Below are 7156 nucleotides of genomic sequence, written 5' to 3'. Positions count from 1 at the left end.
GGAAAGGGGAACAACACCACCGCTCGGCCTCGGGCACCTGAGGGACGACCTGGAGTGCTCCAGGAGCACCACGGAGGGCCAGGCGCGGCACGCTCGCACACCGACGGGGGGCGCGCAGCGTGGCGGCGGGGCGGCCCTCCCCGCCGCGGGGAGGGCCGCTCGCGAGGCGTACGCCAAAGAGGCACAGCGAGAGCGTCTGCTGCGTCCGAGGACCCCGGTCCCCGCCCACGCTGGGAGGCGGGGGCGGGAGACCGCGGGTTCGGGGCCGGAGGCCGCACCCCTGCCTTCCGCACACCCCGGCAGGCGGGGCGGAAGAGAGGCGAGGAGCCCGCGGACAGAACGAGAAGAGCGGTCCCGTCCCCCAGGAACGTCCGTCCCTCGTCTGGCACGGCTTAGGCCCAGCCCAGCGGAGCGTGGCACCACCACATCAATCGGTTGACCCACCCAGCCTAAAGCCACGGCGGGGGAGGCCCGCAGGGGAGGCACGGCGAAGACCCATCACACGGAGGCCCGCTTCCGCCTCGCCGGCGCCCCTTCGTCTCGGGCAAAGAGCAGCCAGCCACCCCAGAACGAGAACGCCTGACACGGGGCACAGAGCCTGTGGGGTGGGGTCGTGCCGGCCACTCACCACCGGGTGCCTGCAGCGGGGGCAGCGCACAGGGTCGAGCACCCGACGCCACCTGGCCCCGCCGCCCTCGGGCTCAGCCAGAGGCCGGAGGCGGCACCGCGGGTCGGGGCAGCCGGACGCGCACGCAAGAGCCGGCGCGCAGGCCCAAGCGGGCAGCTCAAGCGGCAAGGACCGAGCCGGGCGTCAGACAGCCGCCCCCAGCCCGGAGTCCTGCCCGCGTCCGGAGCCCCAGCGTCTATCGGCGACAGACGCAGAAGAACACCGTGTCAGCACCTATCTGGTGGCAAAAAGGCCCCATTTCCGGCGGAAGAAATCATCGCGCCCGACAGCGGGGCCCACCCACGAGGTTCACGGGGGCCCCCGGAACCTCGGTCCGGCCACCTGCCCCCAACACTTCCCCATCCACACTTGCCCCGGAGCGCCCGGGGCCACCTGGTCGACCCGGGGATGGAGGGGTGGCAGAGTGGGCCGGGGACACGGGGGAGAGGGAGCGGGCTGGGGACGCCCTCCCCGGTCCCCCCACGCGGGCAGGCACCGGTCCATCCGAGTCTCCGGGCCAGGACTTGGTTCCAAGAAAGAAACACAGCACCCCTCCGAGCCGCCTCCGATGAGCGGGCCCCATGAGGGACCACGCCCGGGCCCGGGAGCCCCTCCCCGGGCCACCCAGTATGGCTCGCGCCAGTCCCCACCTCCCGGCCCGGACTCGGGGTGGAGAGCGGAGGGGGGAGACAAAGTCGCGTCCGACGACCGGGACCCACGCGGGCACGCTGACAGGCCGGGTGCACCCTCGCCGGCCACCTGCGCGAGCAGGGGCCGGTCCGTCCACGTCTCCGGACCCATCGGGACTTGAACCCATTTCTCCAGGGAGACGCCCGGAGCCCACGGGGCAACGCACCCAGGCCCGGGCCAGCCTCTCCGGGTCACCGCTGGCGGCCCAGGCCGGTCCTCACCTCTGGAGTCCGGCTCAGAAAACCATCGGCCCGAAAGCATCTGACGACCGGGACGCACGCGCGTCCACCACCGAGCCCGTGGCGGCCTCCACCGGCCTCAACGCTCGGCCCGAGCCGGTCCCCACCTCCGGAGCGGGACGCGGGGGGCACCGGGAAAGGGAGGTGGGGGGGGTCGGGGAACGAACGCTCCCAAGGGCGGCCCAGGAGAAGGCCGGGCCACCAAGTCCCAGGCGCTCCGGGCGCGGCAGACCCTCTCCTCTCCCACCGCGGCGGCACGACCCGACATGGGTTCCCGCGGCCGGAGGGGCACGGGCGCATGCTGGTCGACCCGGCCAGGCGGCCCCTCAGCCCTGGCTCGGGAGCGCGGCGGCAGTCACAGCCCCATAGATCTGCAGGCCCAATCTCAGGCGACAGCAGGAGGCGCCTACGCCTCGGCGCCACCGGGGCTGCCAGCACCAGCGTCGCCCGCCTCCCGGAACTCTGCTTCGGGCCCGGCGGCTGAGTCACAGCCCTCGACAAGGTCGCCGGAGCTCCGGAGGGAAGGGACAATATAAAAGCGGCCGCCAGGTGGCGCCCGACAACCGGCTCGAACGTCCCCGGGCCGGATCCCGGTCGCCGGCCGGCCACCGAGGACGCCGGAGCGCCGGGCCGCCCAAACGCCCGAGCTCCTCCCGGAGCGGGGCGGGCGTCCCGCGCGGCCCCGAGGGGTCCGCCTCGGAGCTAGCTCCCGGCCCGACACGACACGACACGACACGACACGGCGCGTCCCGATCCCCGGCAGCACACGGGGGCGGGGGTAGCTGGCAAGATGCCGCCGGGAGGCTGCCTGGAAGGGGACGCGATTCCAGGCCATGGGGGGGGGGGGGGGGGGGGCGCGGGGAATTCCACGGAGACGCCCACAGTGCCACAAGCGAGATCCCCAGCTCCCCGGAGGGTGAGAGGGAGGGAGGGAGGGAGGGAGGGAGGGAGGGAGGGAGGGAGGGAAGGCGGGGACCAGCGAAACGAAACCAGGCAAGCGCTCAGAGAACGACGCAGGAACTCATCCCTTCTGGCACGGGGAAGGGCTTTGGAAAGCTGATACGCAGAGCCCGGAAGCTAGAAACGAAAGTAAACATACACTCTGGCCCCACACAAATGGAAACAAACATCTATTTCCGCACAGACCGCGACAAAGTCCAAAGAGAACACATGGGTGCGTGGGTGGGGAACATGCCCTTGAGGTCAGAACGTGGATTTCAAAATGGACTGACCACAGTCACCGGCGGGCGGGGGCAGGGGGGCGGGGAGCAGCGAGTCAACAGCCATCCACTAAAGAAACCGCGTTCCAGGACATCTACACAATGCAACGTGGTGAGTGTGCGTGCGTGCGTGCGTGCGTGCGTGTGTGTGTGTGTGTGTGTGCGCGCGCGCGCGCGCGCGTGCGTGTGAGAGAGAGATTTACAGTAAAGGTTCACAGTGACCTGTCGTCCCACCAAAATCAAACCAAGCCAAACTACCAAAAAGTCAAAGTCAAGCTCTGGGACTGCTGTGGCCCTTCAAGGAGTACGTAAAGGCACACACACATGTACGTGTATGCACACGTGTACACGTACAGACACACACACGTGTACACATACACACACACACGCATCTGAAAACCTCAAGCATGTCCCATAAGAGGTTCCTGTCCAAAACAGGGCAAGGCCTCATGCAACGCAGCCCCCCCAGAACAAGCAACCCGATGGGGAAAGTGGGCAGGAGGCCTGAACAGAGCAGACCAAGACCAGGCATTTTCATCCACAAGGAAACAAAGCCAGAAAAAACCAACAGAAAACAACGCCCACAAAGGAAACAAAGCAACAAGGACGACGACCCCCACCACTCCAACAGCAACCGCAACACAGTTTTCCACTGTCAACAAAGCAACCAACAGTACCTTTCTTGGGGGGTGGGGGCGGGGACAAAACCAAAAGCCAAAGGAAACCTTTCCCTGAAATACAAGAAACAACTGGGGCTGCCTAGCTGGCGCACTGCTTAAGAATCCGCCCGCCACTGCAGGGGACACGGGTTCGATCCCTGCTCCAGGAAGGTCCCACATGCCGCGGAGCAACGAAGCCCGTGAGGCACAACGACTGAGCCCATGTGCCGCAACTCCTGAAGCCCCCGTGCCTGGAGCCCGTGCTCCGCACCAAGAGAAGCCACTGGCAATGAGGAGCCTGCGCACCACAACGAAGGGGAGCCCCCACTCACCGCAACGGAAAGAAAGCCCGCGCACAGCAAAAAAAGACCCAACGCAGCCCATCAAATACAGAACCATTTTTTTTTTAAATGGAGGGTATGATAGAAAGCGCTGGCATTTCTCTGCACAAGCATACACGGCCAGGCCCAGGATCTGGAATCGCGACAGCAAGTTCCAAACGGCAGAGGAAAGTGGCTCCTGACGGGACACCTATTTTTCACGCTGAGAGAGACCACCACCATGTCATGCTGGAGGACTCAGAGATATCACCTGGCGCCTGACAGAATGGCTCCCCGACAACAGATGACACTACGGAAAACAGCACAGAAGTCCCTGAAAGCACTGCACCAACAACTACCACGTGACCCAGCAACTCCACTACGTGCCCACCGAGGGGGTGAGGGTGACACATACATACACGTGTATGTGTATCCACACCTATCCCTATGTAGCCATAGTTAGGGACATACCGATAGCGCTCTCTGTGTGCATACGTCTCTACCTAGTCACACACAGGCGCGCGCGCGTTTATGACTCAACCCTACCAGGGAATGAGGTCTTGCCATCCGCGGAAACATGGAGAGACCCAGAGGGTATTGCGCTACACAAGATACCTCAGGTCGCGAGACTATCATGTCTGTGAAGAACGTACACAGCAATACACACACATGAACACAAAGAAGGAACCGCAAACAGGTTCCTCGACACCTAAAAGGAACAAATGGGGGGTGGCCAGAGGAGGGAGGGAGGGGGGAAGAGGGAGACGAGTGCAATAGGTGAGGGAGAGGAAGCGGTGCCCACTTCTAGTTATGAAATAAACAACTCACTCGCAGGATGTCATGTACAGCAGGCGGAATAGAGTCCATCCTACTGTCATGACATCGAATGGTGACAGACAGTAACGAGACTTATCACGGAGATCCCTGGGCCATGTGTAAACATAGCCACTCGCTAGGGTATACACCTGAAAACCAATATACTCTTGTCAGTCTGTTAGACTTCCATTTTAAAAGGGCGGGGGGAGGAGGGAGGGAGGGGGGAGGGGGGCAGAGAAAGGAGCAAGAGGAAGAGGAGGGTGGTGGGGGAGGAGGAGGAGGGGGGGGAGGAGGAGGAGGAGGAGGAGGAGGAGGAGGAGGAGGAGGAGGAGGAGGAGGAGGAGGAGGAGGAGGAGGAGGAGGAAAAAGATGGCTTGCCTTGAAGAAATCAACAAAAGGAAAGAGCGAGAGAGACAGAGACAGAGGCAGAGAGAGACGCGAAATCAAGAGTGGACACTCAGGTGACTGCAAGAGTTAAGGGAGATTAAGACAAGAAACAAACTCCCAACAGTAGTTTGGTAAGTCCAAAATCAAGATTTGGATATCATGCTGGCATCAAGCACCAACCCTTCTAAATGGACACAAAGACACACAGGCCTCCCTCACTTGGGGCGGGGGGGGTCGTCAGGACCAGGAAATGACCATGCAAGCGGAAGCTGGAAAAGGCAACCTTGTTCATCCACGGCGGAAACATACCATGGTCCCACAGCATTCAAAACATTGTATCAAAACATGTACAAACGGCTCTTCCTCACTCCCAATGAAAACTGCAGAGAACGTCCAAAACAGCCAACGTGTGATTTGCTTAGCAGATTGTCATGGAGAGCCTCGACCAGAAAGCATCGCTTTCGGTTTGTAACATCATAGGAACAGCAGTCTCAACAGCGCTTGCCTTCTTGGCGCAGTATCATTTCTACGCCTGGATACACAGTCCTACTTTGGGGTGGGGGGGTGGGGGTGAGGGAGCCCTGCCAGCAGTTCCTATTTTTCAAAGCAGACCTCTTCCCCCTCCCCCCAACCACCACCACCATTTTTCTTATTTTTTTTCTCTTTCCTCTGGTCTCAGGTTCTGCCCAATCCAGTCCACTGGCCTCCATCCCAGGCCACTGTGGGCTGTGTGTACAGATTTGCAAGATGAAGACAGTTCTCCCCAGAGAACCGGGCAGCCGCCCGGCTGAGATCTAAAAACCGATCTGCTCATGCAGTTCCACTTTTTCTTTTTCTCTTTTAAATGGGCTTCTTTCTGTCAAGGAGAAGATTTCCAAATCAAAAGGAGACCGAAAGATTTCTAGGTTCCACAGCTTCAGGATTCCATGGATCGGGGGTGTCAAAAAGTCTGCGCAGGTTCAGTAAAGGCCGTCTTTCTCAGCGCACACAAGTCAACCCGAGACCAAGGCAACCTGAGGGCAAAACCCCTCGCTTGATTTCATTTCTCCCATTAGGCCCCGAACATCAGAGCGCGTGTGACAGAGAGAGAGAGACAGAGAGAGACAGAGACAGAGACAGAGACAGAGACAGAGACAGAGACAGAGAGACAGAGAGAGAGAGAGAGAGAGAGAGAGAGAGAGAGAGAGAAACCCCACAAAAGAGAAACAAACGAAAACCCCAGCAAAGGTTCCATACATTGTTCGCCAGGATTGGAAGTGATGACGTCGTTGCGGGGGAGGGGGAGAATTATGCGGAGGGCACTTGCAAACCTCGCGGTTGCAGCCAGCAGGTGCTGACAGATACGTTTTTGAAACCGGCTGGCGGCGCCCTTGAGCTTCCTACGGTTCTGACCATACCCGTTCTCAGGGAGGTGGCTGTGGAGCCCAGGATAGGCCACGCCAAAATGCACCTCCGTGGCACAGTGATCATTTGGCGTGACGGTGACCTCAAGCAGGCGGCCAACACAAGAGGGACCCTCGGGCTCTTCTTTGTGTCTCCCTGAAAGCGAGACATCCATCTCTCTCTCGGGTGAAAGGCGCACTCCCTGCATCTGCACCTGGAGTTAGGAGGACGCTCCGATCCCCAAAGTAGGGAATTCATTGGGGCCGAGAAGCCTAGGGAGACAGACACTGTGACTTCTTTCAGGGACCCCCCCCAAGCCCAAACTCTGTTTAGATTCTTCCTTCCCTCAGGGCGCACCCGAAAGCTAAGTCTCTCGGTCTGATCCCTGTCTCACACATGTACTGTCCCTTGGTCTACACAGTCGAAAAGCTGCCCGCCTCAGCCACTTCTCACGGCTAGAAGGTAAAACAACAACAACAACAACAAACGAACACGTGTTCCCGCTCCCGCTTCCTCTATCCGCCTTGAGTCCATGTTAGGATGAGTCCAGCCACGAGGACTCAAGAGGGGCAGAGGGGGAGATTTCCCCCTCCCCCAAACAGGAAGGGGTCTGGAACTCTCTTCCCAGTGGCCACCCAGCTCAACTCTGGGTGCCTGAACCCTAGTTTGCCTCCTTTCGAGTTTTAAATGCTCTTCCCTGGGTTAGAATCACAAGGAGAGATGCTCACGCATGTATGTCTTCCAAGTTTTACGTGACATGGGGCAGCCCTCCTAA

This window comes from Hippopotamus amphibius, chromosome 15 (assembly GCF_030028045.1).
Source record: "Hippopotamus amphibius kiboko isolate mHipAmp2 chromosome 15, mHipAmp2.hap2, whole genome shotgun sequence".
Taxonomy (NCBI): domain Eukaryota; kingdom Metazoa; phylum Chordata; class Mammalia; order Artiodactyla; family Hippopotamidae; genus Hippopotamus; species Hippopotamus amphibius.
Note: the sequence above shows the minus strand (reverse complement) of the source record.